The 14,777-nt window shown below is 40.3% G+C and overlaps 1 pseudogene; it reads left to right on the top strand.

Annotated features, from left to right (window-relative positions):
• The first annotated feature begins 6,444 nt into the window (after window positions 1–6,444).
• LOC100025766 (ribosome biogenesis protein NSA2 homolog) lies at window positions 6,445–14,543 on the top strand (annotated as a pseudogene).
• Window positions 14,544–14,777: the final 234 nt, after the last annotated feature.

The raw sequence follows: 14,777 nt of genomic DNA, 5'->3' as shown, positions 1-14,777 counted from the left end.
TATGACCTTCAACAGACATGTGCAAAGCCACGGACCTCTGGGCGGTCCTGGGTTAAGCTAGAGCCACCATTGGCACAGGGAAGACATGGACAATGATTGGTAGATGTGAGAACTGAGGGGAGGGAACTTGGAGGGTTTGCTTAAAGAGAGAGGGGTCTGAGGACTGGGGGGTGGTTGGTTGGAGAGTTTTGGCTCTGAGTGGTTGGAGAGGTTCTCTGAGAAGCTTGCTCTGAAGGAAGCTGGAGGTGGAGGCCCCTGAGACTGTTTCTCCATTTTGGTCACGTGAGTAATAGGGACTGATCTCCTTTCTTTGCCCCAGCTAGCTAAGGGCTTGGGCCTTTTGACCCAGCCTAAACAGAAGGGGTATTTAAGCCCTATTCCCTTCTCTCCCCTTTCTCTCTCTCTCTCTCTCTCTCTCTCTCTCTCTCTCTCTCTCTCTCTCTCTCTTTCTTCATCCTGTTTGTAATTAAACTTTATAAAAGGTTGACTGCTGACTTGAGTTTTCATTTAGGAATTACATAGCTGAATTCCTTGGCGACCTTAAATTAATATATATCAGTCTTTTAAAGTGATTTCCTTGTCACATAGGACAATTGGCAAAAAAGGCACAAAAGTCCAAAGAAGAGAACTCCTTAAAAAGCAGATCTGGACAGTATACAAAAATGCACTGGAAAAAATATTCTTAAAAGAATTGGCCATTTGGGGGGGAAAAAAGACATAAAAATTAATTAAGGAAGAGCTTTTTACAAAGTAAAAGTAACCAAATGGAAAATATATGCCTTACATTAAAAGATCTCTCTACTGCAAATATGAATAATATGAAAATAGGTTTTGAATAATGATACATGTATAACACAGTAGAATTGCTTGTCAGTTCTAGGAGGGGGGAGGGAAAGAACATGAATTTTGTAACCATGGAAAAATATATTTTTTTTAATTCTTACCTTCCTTGGAATCAGTACTGTGTCCAAGGCAGAAGAGTGGTAAGGGCTAGGCAATGGAGGTTAATTGACTTGCCCAAGGTCACACAGCTGGGAAGTGTCTGTGGTCAGATTTGAACCTAGGATCTCCCGTCTCTAGGCCTGGCTCTCGATCCACTGAGCTATCCAGCTGCCCCCCACCTCTCCATGGAAAATATTCTAAATAAATGTTCGTTTGTTTTTTAAGAAAATGATACCTTAAAAATTGAGCAGGCAAAGGAAACTAATGACTATGAGACATCAAGAAACAAACAAAATAAAAAGAATGAAAAATAGAAGAAAATATGAAATCTCATTGGAAAAACAAATGACCTGGAAATTTATTCTAAGAGAGATAACCTAAGAATTATTAGACTATCTGAAAACTATAATCGAAAAAAAGAGTTTAAATCTCATATTTTAAGAAATTATCAAGGAAAATTGCCCTGATATTCCAAAAACAGAGGGTAAAACAAAAATTAAAGAATCCACGGATCAACTCCTAAAAGATAACTCCCAGGAATATAATACCCAAATGCCAGAACCCTCAGATGAACTAGAAAATATTGCAAGCAGCCAAGAAGAAACAATTCAAATATCATAGAGCTATAGTCAGGATAACACAAGACTTGGCAACTTCTACATTAAAAGATTGGAGGGCTGGGAATTTATTCCAGAGGGCAAAGGAGCTAGGACTTCAACCAAGAATCAACTACCCAACTAACCTGGGATAATCCTTAAGATGTGTATTCACTGAAATAGAGACTCTTCAAACATTCCTGATGGATAGACTAGAGCTGAATGGAAAGTCTGACTCTCAAATACAAGGCTCAGGAGAATCTTAAAAAGGTAAAGAAGATAAATCAAAAGACATTCAATATGGTTAAACTACATGGGAAGATGTTTCTTCAAATAACTTTATCATTATTAGGGTAGTTAGAAGCAGTATACATAAACAGGGGGCAGGAGTCTGAGTTGAATATGATGTGATAATATTTCAAATTAAGGCATGAGAAAGAAGAATGCATTGGGAGAAGGGGGGGAAGGTAAAGAAAATAGGGTAAATTATCTTACATAAAAGAGCTTTTACAGTGGAGAGGAAGATGGGTGAGGTTGGGAGAGGGGCACATGAACCTTACTTTCATTGGAACTGGCTCAGTGAGTGAAAACCATGATCACTTGGGTATAGAAATCTGTCTTACCCTATGTGAAGTAGGAGAGGAAAGGGATAAGAGAAGAGGGAGTGAGGCTAATAGAAAAGAGGTCAAATTGGGGGACATGGTGGTCAGAAACTAAACAGGATTGGGAGTAATACACAGTCATTGTAATGGTGCAAAAAAAAGTTTACAGATCTTTACTAAATATATAGAGAAATGAGTCAAATGTACAAGAATCCAAGTCATGCCCCAACTAATAAATTGTCAAAAGATATGAATAGGCAATTCTCAGACAAAATAATCAAAGCTTTCTATAGTCGTGAGTTACCACCTCACATCTATCAGATTGGCCCATATGACAGAAAAGGAAAAGATAAAATTTGGAGGGGATGTGGGAAAACTGAAGACAGGAATGCAGTGTTGGAGAAGTTGTGAACTGATCCAATCATTTTGGAGAGCCATTTGAACCTGTGCCCAAAGGGCTATAAAAGAGTACATACCCTTTGACCCAGCACTACCATTACTGGGTTTGAATCCCAAAGAGACAAAAAGACAAAAAGAGAAAGGATTCTATGTTCAAAAACATGTCGAGCAGCTCTTTCACAACTGGAATGTGAGGGGATACTCATAAATTGGGGAATGACTAAGTTATAGTATAAGATTGTAATGGAATGGTAATATGTTGTTAGAAATGACAAGGGTGCAGCGAGGTGACTCAGTGGGTTGAGAGTGTGAATCTTAAAAACTACTCAGACTGTACTTTAGAAGATTTGATTTAGCTATTTCCTTATTATAACAATGGAGATACTTGATCTAACAAGAATCAGGAATGTCTTGGGAACTTTACATTACTCCACCCATACTCAGACATACTTTAGGGGAAGATAAAGTTGGAAACTCCTGATTGAACAATGAAGGTACTTAATTCAAACCTAATAGTGAAGCTAAAACTTAAACTAAGTCTATTTTTAGATCTAACACAAAAGGTGTTAAGTACCTGAAAAGGTTAAATTAATCACAAAAAGGTCAAGTTACTCACAAAAGGTGAGTTTAACAAAGAAGTGTGAAGTACCTCAGAAGATAAAATCTAACCAGAGATGGTGAGAACTAAAGAGTGGTGAGAACTAAGAATGGGCAGTCCTGGGAAAAAAAGCGTCTACTGTGATTGATAGGCATGAAAATTTAGGGGAGGTGACATGAGAAAATTTCTTTAAAAGGAGGGGTAAAAAGTCAGTTCAGGAATTCATTTCAGAGTGGAATTGGGTTCTGAACTCAGTTCAGGAGATTGAGTTCAGTGGAGGACTGGAACCTAGCTTGGAGAGGGTCTCATGGTGAGTGATAAGACTGAATCCCTTTCCCTTGGGCTCAGGGAAGCTACTTTGGCAAATTAATTCTCTCTCTCTCTCTGTCTCCCTCTCCCTCTCCCTCTCTCTCTCTTTCTCTCTCTCTCTCTCTCTCTTCCTTAATTCCTTCTCTCTATATTAATTAAAATCTCCATAATTCCCAGCTGACTTGGGTATTTTATTATTTGGGAATCATCCCTGGCGACCAATTATTTAGATTTAAGTCAAAACAACAAAATTATCTTACAAGAGCCAGGCCTGCAAATGGGAGGTCCTGGGTTCAAATTTGACCTCAGACACATCCTAGCTGTGTGACTGGGCAAATCACTTAATCCCCATTGCCCAGCTGTTACTGCTTTCTTCTGCCTTGGAACCAATACACAATATTGATTCTAAGACAGAAGGTGAGGGGTTAAAAAAAAATGACAAGCAAAAGGAGCTCATAAAAACATGGAAAAACTGACCTGAACTGAAGCAGAGTGCAATAAGCAGAACCAGGAGAACATTGTGCACAGGAATCCTGCACAATAAATAGCCATGAATAGAGTAACTATTCTCAGCAGTACAGTGATCCAGGGAAATCCTAGGGAATACTTGATGGGAAATACCATCTGCTTCCAGAGAAGATTTTAAGCTTTTTGCTTTCTTAAATTTTTTTGGATTCTATTTTCCTTCAACAAAAAGATTAATGTAGAAAAATATTTTACATTACTGCATATATAAAATCTATATGAGATTGCTTACCATCTCAGTGGAGGAGAGGGTAAAGGAAAGAATTTGAGACTCAAAATTCTTTTTTAAATGTTGGAAACCTTTACATGTATTTGGCAGGAGGTGGGGGGCCAAAATGAAAAAAGAAAAAAAATGGAAGGTAGGACAAAAGTGGTGAGGGGCAGCTAGGTAACCCTGGACAAAAAACCAGGCCTTGAGTCAGGAGGACTTCGATTCAAATGTGACCTCGGACCCTGCCTAGTTTGTATGATCCTGGCCAAGTCACTTACCCTCAACTTCTAACCCTTGTTGCTCTTCTGTCTTAGAATTGGTGCCAACCCCGAAGGCGAGGGTCTTAAATAAGATTTTTAAAAGAAAAGAGAAATCAGAGAATGGCTAATGGGGTGGAAGAAGATAAGGAGAATCAGGAGGGAGGCAAAAGGGGTGCTGGGAGCTGCTTGGCGGGAGCTCCAGCGACAAGCCAGCTTTCCTTTTTAGGCTGGGAGAACCCTTAGAGGGTTCCTAGCAGGGACAGGCAGTATTTGAATCCACTGGATGTGGAACGCTGGCGGCAGAGAGGGATCCGGATGATTACCCAGACCAAGAAACAAGGATTTCTGCCCTTTAAAGCGGCCTGTTGGGAAGGCCGGCGCGGGAGAGCAAAGGCTTGAAGCCCACACCCAGGTCCACTTTTAAGCAAAGTGAATGGGCCGCGTGGAGCCACTTGGAGGGAGAAATTACTTGGCTTTTGGCCATTTGGGTTACGTTTTGTCTGCCGCGGGGCCCAAAGGAAGGCAGAGTCGGGGGAGGAGAGGAGGGCCGCCTGGGGAAGGCGTGCACAATCCCGGATACCAATCAGGGCCTTCTTTTGGGCCTCCCAAGCCTCTAGAGGACACCCACTGGCTTTGCTCAACCCGGTGCCTTTTTTGCCAAGTCCATGTGTTGAATCCTGCGGGTAGAGGTATGGACGGGGCAGCACAGCCTCCTGGCCGGGAGGGCCTTTGCTGGAAGACTGCCCAAACGGGAAACAAACTCCTCCCCCCTTGGGGGCCTGCGTGCCCCTCCTGGAGAGCTCTCGCACCCCCATGGCCACATTTCCAGGACCATCTCGCGTCCTGCGGCTTCCCCATCAATCCAGACCTCTAGGATGGGGGCAGGACGGGGGTCTCCGGACCCAACACCGAGGGAGGGCCAGGCCTGGGGCCCCAGCAGCTGCCCTTCAATCCCCCATCTTTGGGGTGAGACGGGGAGCTGGGAGGAGGCCGGGCTGGGGCAAGGGCCACAGGTGGTGGGAGCTGCTGCCCACCGCGGGGGGGAGGGGAAGGAACACGGGCCGCGGTGGGAGCCGGGAGGAGGCCGGACGAGGCTGGACTGTGGGTGGCAGCTGTGATGGGAGCAGAGAGGCGGCAGGGACAGGGCCGGGCACCCCGAAGCCGAGAAGCGGCCCAGAGCAGGCCGGCAGCAGCGGAAGCCAGCGAGTTCTGGAAGGCTCGCAGAACACGGACAGGCCACTTCCGAGGCCCCGCGGGGGCTGGGCAGCCCCCCCCTGAGTGGGGCCCGGGGACAGAGGGGCCCTTCCCGGCGTGCCCGGCTAGCCAGGGGACCGAGCGGCTGGGCAGCCCTGCCTGCCCCTGTCAAGCTGGGCCTCGGGCCGCCCCTGCTGTCCGCGGCGAAGCTGAGCGGACTCAGACTGAGAGCGGTCCTGGGCTGGGGTGGGAGAGCCAGCCGGTGCTCTGCATCGCGCCGCTGACGGGCTCAGTAACGGTCTGTTGCGGGGTGTCCCCAGTGTAATGTGGCACCTTTTCATTTCATACCAAATGTCTACACCTGCCTGCTAGTTGGGAGACCCGCCCCCCCCCCCCAGTTGTTCTCACGCACATTTCTATAGGATTTACTGCTGTGAGTGAAGAATCTCATCAAACCAACCCCAAACCACATACCCAACAGACAAGGGGAAGCCCGTTTTCCTCTCTCTCTCCCGAGTCCTCGAAATGTCCCGGATCCTGGCCTTGTCCCATGTGATCATCCCGCCGCGGTGCCCAGTGCGAGGTCTTTCGGGCTCTTCCTCTTTTTTAACCCTCACCTTCCCTCTTGGAATCGTTCCTGCGGACTAAGGCAGAAGAGCGGTCAGGACTAGGAGGTGGGGGTGAAGGGACTTGCCCAGGGTCACCCAGCTGGGAAGGGTCTGAGGACCTCCCATCGCTAGGCTGCCCAGCTGCCCCCTTTCTGGCTCTTTCTGACATTATCCTGGCCATGATTGCCTCTAGCACAACTATGCCTTCACCATCGGCACCGCCACTGGTTCAGCCGGTCCCCAACCTAAGGACACCCCTCATTTGGTTTCCAATTCTTTGCCTGCACAAAAAGCGCAGCTGCAAATATTCTCGTACAAACAGGTCCTTTCCCATTTGTTTGGTCTCTTTGGGAGGCAGACCTAGCAGTGGTATTGCTGGATCAAAAGACAAGCATTCTTTTATGGGCCTCTGGGCATCATTCCAAATGGGCCTCCAGTTGTGGATCAGTTCAGAACTTCACTCCCGATGAGTCCAGGCTCTGCCCTCTAAACACTGTTGCTCAGTCACCATGGGATCATCGATCTAAGATTGGAAGGGGCCTTTCCTAGGAGTCTGAGACAGTGAAGTTAAACGACTTGATCCGTCCATACTAATGCACTTTTTCAATAAATATTGTCTCTCCTAAATGTTCTTAGAGGCCACAGGATATCTTAATCTCAAACAAAAGGGCTTAATTTCATTTACTTTCCTAGCCTCCCTTCTCAAGATGGCCTCAAGGTTACTGATGGCCTCAAATTTCGTGCCTGGAACCAAAGAAAATATTCCTGCTGTGGTCTAACAAGAGCAGGGGCTAGATGCACTGTGTCTCTTTTGGGACAGTCTAAAACTTTTGGGGGGGAGTTGTATCTTGAACTTGTAGTCCATTAAAAACTAGATTTTTTTCACATTTTTATTTAATTAATTAATTTAGAATATTTTCCCATGGTTACAAGATTCTTGTTCTTTCCCTCCCCTCCCCTCCCTCCTGTAGCCGACACACAATTCCACTGGGTTTTACATATGTCATTGATCAAAAATTATTTCCATATTATTGAAATTTGCACCAGGGTGATCATTTAGAGTCATATCCTCATCAACCCATGGGATTAAGCCATTGAAAAACTAGGGTTTTTTTAGATGAATTGTCATCTGCCCACACTTCCCCATCATGTACATCTAAACTTGATCTTTCGAAACCAAGTTTACTTTTATACCTACTAAATTCCATTTTATTTCATTTGGCTTAATATGATTGCCTATTGAGATCTTTATGAATACTCACACTCATCCAATGAGAAAAGAGGTGTGGCTATGGGAGAGAGAGATAGAGAGCTGGTCTCAGAGTCAGGATGCCCTAGATGTAAGCCCTGCCTCAGACATCCTTAAGTGATCCTTTAGGGTACCAGGTAACTCTAAAAATGCAAAACAGCGCACACTTGTTCATTGCATTGGTAGTTTTTTTCACCAGGAACTGCTTATATCAATGAAATTTGATTAATTTTTTTTTCACTTTAGCTTCCTTCCCCAACATAATTCTCTTGCAAATGAGATAAGCATGTTAACTATGCCATCATGCAGATCTTGCTCAAAATATTGAACAGGAGAGGGCTCAAGCCTAAATCCCTTGTGTATTTGATCAATTAATGATGACTCTTGATTTATCCATTCAGCCAGGTCTGATTTTACCTAACCGTACTATTTTCTAGATCTCCCTATCTTTTCCACAAGAATAGAATGACTTTTTAAATGTTTTGTTAAAATGCAAACTAAATCTATACTGAAGTAGAGATACAGCTTTTCCCTTTCTAGTACTCTTCACATAAGGAAATAAAGTTGTTCTTGCATGGCCTGTTCTTTAAAAAATTTCATATTAATCTTTTGTTTTTGTGGCATCTTGATTACCAAATATAATCTTCCCCACTTCTCTATCCACAGGATCATCCTGAAGAATTAAAAAAGAAGGGAAAAAGCAAGATCAGCAAATAAAATCAAGATATCCACTGAGTCTGAGGGCATATGTAATGTTCCATACCCAGAGTCCTCAACTAAGCAGTGACATTTCCTAGGCTCTTCTGAACCAAGTCTAGTCTTAACTAGCATTCAATTTCTTTGTTTACTCTTTTATTTATATCTTTGTAGCTATTTGTGTAGTTTTCTTACTTCTGCTTCTTTCATAACAAGTATTTTTTCTCAATTACATGAAAAAAAGATTTTTAAACTTTGATTTTTTTAAAAGTTTGAGCCAAATTATAACCCTCTCTCTTCCCTGTCCTCTTCACTCCCTGAAATGGCAAGTGAACTAATACAGATTTTATATATGTAAGAGTGTAAAGCATTTTTCGTATTAGTCATTTTGTGAAAAAAGAATTAGAATAAGGAAAAGAAAAATTTAGAAATGAAGTAAATTATAATATGTCTTGGTCTACATTTAGACACCATCCTTTCTCTGAAAGTTGATGGCAATTGTTTTCATCATGAGTTCTTAAGGATTGTTTTGGATCACTGTATTGCTAAGAACAGCCTAGTCATTCATAAATGTTCATCATCATGTTACTATATACAATGTTCTCCTAGTTCTGGTCACTTCACTTTGCATCTGTTCATGTCAGGTCTTCCCAGGTTTTGCTGAATTCATCCTTCTCAGTTCTTATAGCACAATAGTATTCCATCACAGTCATATTACAACTTTTTCATCCAGTCCCCAATTGATGAACATTCCCTCATTTTCCAATTCTTTGCCACCACAAAAAGAATTGCTATAAACATTCTTGTACAAACAGGCCCTTTTTAAAAAAATATTTTTGTGATATAGACCTAGTAGTGGCATTGCAGAATCAAGGGGTATGTACATTTTTAAAGCCCTTTGAGCATAGTGCCAAATCACTCTCTGGAAATGGTTGGATTAGTTCACAACTCCTCGAGCATTTCCACATCCATTCCAACAACTATTTTCCTTTTCTGTCATATGAGCCAATATGATAGGTGTGAGGTGGTACCTCAGAGTTGTTTTCATTTGCATTTTATCTAGTTAAGAGCAATTTAGGGCATTTTTAAAATGTGATTATATATAGCCTTAATTTCTTCATCTGAAAACTTCCTGTTAATTCTCTTTGACCATTTATCGATTGGGGAATGATTTATATTTTTTTATAAATTTGACTCAGTTCCCCAAATATATGAGAAATAAGGCCTTTATCAGAGATACTTGCTACAAAATTTTCTCCCCAACTTTCTCCTTTTCTTCTAATCTTGGTTGCACTGATTTTGTTTCAACAAATATTTACTAATAAATTCTGATTCACAGAGTTTTAGGTCAATATTATAGTTGCCTCTCCTGAAGTATAATATTGAATCACCTATTGCTCATAAACATCTCCAGCTGTCTGTCCTGGAGGCATCCCAAACTCCACACAATGATCATTATCTTTCCTCCCAAATCCTCCTATCTAAAATGCAAATCAAAACAACTTTGAGTTATCACCTCACACCTAGCAGAATGGCCAATATGACAGGAAAGGAAAATAATAAATGTTGGAGGGGATGTGGCAAAACTGGGACACTAATGCATTGCAGGTGGAGTTGTGAAGTGATCTGGCCATTCTGGAGGGCAATTTGTAATCATGCCCAAATAGCTTTAAAAGACTGCCTGCCCTTTGATCCAGTCACACCACTGCTGGATTTATATCCCAAAGAGATTTTAAAAAAACTGAGTAACTGTACAAAAATATTCATAGCTGTACTCTTTGTGATAGCAAAAAATTGGAAACTATGGGGATGTCCCTCAATTGGGAATGGCTGAACAAAATGTGGTATCTGATGGCAATGGAATACTATTGTGCTATAAGGAATGATGAGTTGATGGATTTCTAGAACTGGAAAGACCTCCATGAACTGATGCGGAATGAAATAAGCAGAACCAAGAGAACACTGTGGGATGATCAAATGTGACTGACTTTGCTACTAAAAGTAATTCAATGTTCCAAGACAATTCTGAGAGACTTAAGACAAAGAAAGCTATCCATATCTAGAGAAAGAATTGTGGGAGTAGAAATCCAGAAGAAAACATGTGATTTATCACTTGTTTGTATGGGTATGTGAGTTCGGGTTTTTGTTTTAAAGGTCTGCCCTTTTACAAAAATGAATGATATGGAAATAGGTTTGAGTGATTATATATATGTGGGAGAACACATGAATCATGTAACCATTTAGTCTTTAAGAATCCTCCTCTCTAACTTCCCTATTACTTTTACTATTATGCTCCAGGTCTCCCAAGCTCACAACTTAGGTGTCCTCTTCTGTTCCTCAATATCTCTCACTCTCCCATATCCATATCGTATATACCCCCTTTTCTCCTGTGACACTGCCACCACCTTGGGGTAAGCCTTCGTCACTTCATGCCTAAACTATTGCAATAGCCTGCTGGTATGTGTGCCTGTCTCGAATCTCTCTTCATTCTAATCCATCAAGTCAGTCAGCCACCAAAGTGGTTTCCCTAAAGAGTAAGTCTGCCCATGTCACCCTTTGCTTAATAAACTCTAGTGGCTCCCGTTAGGATAAAATAGAAAGTATTTTGGCATTAAAAGCTCATTAAAACCTGAATTCTTGCTATCATCCCAATCTTCCTACACTTCCAATTTCTTCCACAAGCATGCTATAAACTCTATCAGAAGTCATAAAGGAAATAAAATTAGGCAAAAGACCTGGAAGTAGTTCTTTTATGGTCCAAATTAATAGAACAGAAAAGAGTACTTAAATAACTACCAAAAAATGTTTTAAAAAAATTTTAAAAATAACAGGAAAAGAAAGGATCTTATTAAATGTCTTCTATAACACAAATATGGTCTTAATATCTAAATCATGAAATAAAAAAAGAAAACTGGAAATCAATAAGATCAAACATTTGGAAATAAATCCTATAGATACTATAAAATACATGGGAGTCTATCTGACAAAACAAATAGGAACTATATGAAGCCAAGTATAAAACACTCTTTACAAAAGTAAAAGCATCCAAATAATTGGAGAAATATTAATTGTTCACAGGAAGACTCAGCTAATGTAATAAAAATGCCAGCACTACCTACATTAATTTATTTATTAAGTGCTATACCAATCAAACTACCAAGGACTTTCTTTAGAAAACTAGAAAAAATAATAAAATTAAACTGGAGGAACTAAAGGCCAAGAACATCAAGAGTTAATGAAAAAAGTTAAAAAGGAAGAGTTCCTAGCAGAACCAGATCTCAAACTATCACTACAAAGCAGTAATCATCAAGCAATTTTGTACTGGGTAAAGAAGGTTGATCAATGGAACAGATTAGTTACACAATAAACAGAAGCAAAAAAGCAGGGTAGCCAAGTGTTGAATAAACCCAAAGATCTTAAATATGGAGGCAAGAATTCACTATTCAACAAAAACTGAAGGGAAAACTGGAAAACAGTCTGGCAGAAACTAGATATAGACTCACAAGTTACATACCAAGAAAAACTATAAACAGGTGACTTACACATAAAAGCTACATCATAAATTAGGTGAACATGGGAGAAATTAACTGTGAGATCTATGAATGGGGAAGAGTTCAAGACCAAATAAGAGATGGAAAGGTCTAATGGAGTTAAAATAGAACATTTTGATTACATAAAATCAAAATTATTACACAAAGAAAATCAAACCTGTTACAATCAGAAATGGGAAATTAGAAAAAATAATTACAGCAAGTTTCTCTGATAAATGTTTCATTTCTATAATGTAGAGGGAATAAATCCAATTTATAAGAATGAGCCATTCCCCAATGAGATAATCAAAGGTTATGAAAAGACAGTTTTCAGAGAAAGCCATCCAAGCTATTAATAGCTATATTTTTAAAATTGTCTATATTACTTATATTAGAGAAAAGCAAATTGAAACAATTCTTAGGTACCACTTCATACCCATCACATTATCAAAGGTGAAAAAAGGAAAATGTCAAATGCTAAAGTGGCTGGAGGGGGGGAGGGAATTGCATTAATGAATTGTTGGTGGAGCAGCAAATGCAATGAGCTATCTAGTCATTCTGGAGAATGATATGGAATTATGCTTGAAAAGTTATTAAACTACATATTCTTTGACTCAGCAATGGGAATGTACACAAAAAGAGATTAACAAAAGAGGAAAAGGGCCTGTATACACTAATATTTATAGCACTTATCTGTAGTGACAAAGAATTGCAGACTAAGGGGGCACCTATCCTTTGGGGAATGGCTAAAGAAGTTATAGGACATGTATGCGATGAAATGCTTACTATATTGTAAGGAATAATGAAGGGGACAGCTTTAGAAAAACCTAGGAAGTTTTATATGAATTGATACAAAACCAGGAATATATAATTCATATGATAATAATAGTATAAAGAAAACAATCTTGAAAGACTTAAAAACTCTGATCAACACAGTAGAACTGACTATAATTAGAGGACTCAAAATGAAACATGTTCCTCCTCTAGACAGACCCAAAGAGCAGATTGAAACTTTTTTTTCCCATCTATGTCTTTATTTTTTTTCATTTTTATTTAATTAATTTAGAATATTTTTCCCATGGTTCCATGATTTATGTTATTTACCTTCCCTCCTCCCTCCCCACTCCAGGAGCTGATGAGCAATTACACTGAGTTTAAATGTGTCATTGTTCAAAACCTATTCCCCTATTATTCATATTTGCAATAGAGTGATCTTTTAACACCAAAACCCCCATCACATCCCCATTGAGCCATGTGATTGATCCTATGTTTCTCTTCTATGTTTCTGCTCCCCCAGTTCTTTCTCAGGATCTCCAGACATGGATAGCATCTTTCTCATGAGTCCCTCAGAATTGTCCTGGGTCATTGCATTGCTGCTAGCAGAGAAGTCCGTTCCATTTGATTGTGCCACAATGTATCCGTCTCTGTGTACAATGTTCTACTGGTTCTGCTCCTTTCATTCTGCATCAGTTCCTGGAGCTCTTTCCAGTTCACGTGGAATCCCTCCAGTTCATCATTACTTTCAGCACAATAGTGTTCCATCACCAACAGATACCACAAACAGTTCATCCATTCCCCAATGGAGGGATACCCCCTCATTTTCCAGAAACCTTTTTTTAAAGATATGGGTACCTTTTCTTTTCCGGCTCCTGGGAATTCGTTTGCTATTGTTGGAGGGTCTTAATTTGGGGAGCAATTTCAGTGGCCTCTTGACTGGCACGCTGCTATCGTCATGCCACAGAACGAATAGAGTAACACCGAAAGCAGTATGGCTACCGCTTGGATTACCATGAGAAAAAGAGAAAGAAGGAAAGCCATGAGGCTCATGAACGTTCAAAGAAAGCAAAGAAAATGATAGGTCTAAAGGCCAAACTTTACCATAAACAACGTCATGCTGAGAAGATTCAAATGAAAAAGACTATCAAGATGCATGAAAAGAGAAATACCAAGCAAAAGAATAATGAAAAAACTCCCCAAGGAGCAGTGCCTGCATATCTTCTGGACAGAGAGGAACAATCCTGAGCCAAAGTCCTTTCCAACATGATTAAACAAAAATGAAAAGAAAAAGCTGGTAAATGGGAAGTGCCCTTGCCAAAGGTTCGTGCCCAGGGAGAAACAGAAGTATTAAAGGTTATTCGTACAGGAAAGAGGAAGAAGAAGGCTTGGAAGAGAATGGTTACTAAAGTCTGCTTTGTTGGGGATGGCTTTACTCGAAAATGACCAAAATATGAAAGATTTATTAGACCAATGGGTTTGCGCTTTAAAAAGGCTCATGTAACTCACCCTGAACTTAGAGCCACTTTTTGCCTACCCATACTTGGTGTGAAGAAGAATCCCTCATCCCCACTATATACAACTTTGGGTGTCATTACCAAAGGTATTATCATTGAGGTGAATGTGAGTGAGCTGGGCCTTGTGACACAAAGAGGCAAAGTTATCTGGGGAAAGTACGCACAGATTACCAACAATCCAGAAAATGATGGATGCATAAATGCTGTCCTGCTTGTTTGATTGACTGATCAAATGGAGTTCTACATTTTTGCTAATTATTCAAGACTCTACAGTACATCAGGAAAATCACAATAGGTCTGTTACTATGGAGAACAGTCAGAGAACATAACATTCCACCAAACCTGATTATAAATGAGGTCTACTGTTCTCTTAAGTAAATACTATTTATTATATTATTTATTGGCTATTAAAAAGACCCAGTTCTACACATTGGATTTTTTGATTGGTGGTTAATTTGAAGTTTAAATACTCTTATTGATTATTGAGCACAATTTCTAGAAAAAAGAAAGATGAGACCCTTTTCTATTTTTTATGTGACTTTTTTGCATTTTGGAATGGTAATTAAAAAAATGCTTGTAAAACTGACTACAGCTAAATACAGTGAAATCCTCTCAGAAAAAAAAAAGACATGGGTAGTGCAAGAATTTGTTTTGCCAACTATACATTTTTGTAACAGGTTTTATTTTTCTTCTTTTTCAAAGGATGGGACATGGGAGGGAGAGAATTTGGATTTTGAATTTTGGGGAAAAAAAGATCTCCCCTTAGC

This window comes from Monodelphis domestica, chromosome 7 (assembly GCF_027887165.1).
Source record: "Monodelphis domestica isolate mMonDom1 chromosome 7, mMonDom1.pri, whole genome shotgun sequence".
Classification (NCBI taxonomy): domain Eukaryota; kingdom Metazoa; phylum Chordata; class Mammalia; order Didelphimorphia; family Didelphidae; genus Monodelphis; species Monodelphis domestica.
The sequence above is the reverse complement of the archived record's forward strand: the minus strand, read 5'-3'. Positions and strand labels throughout refer to the sequence as shown.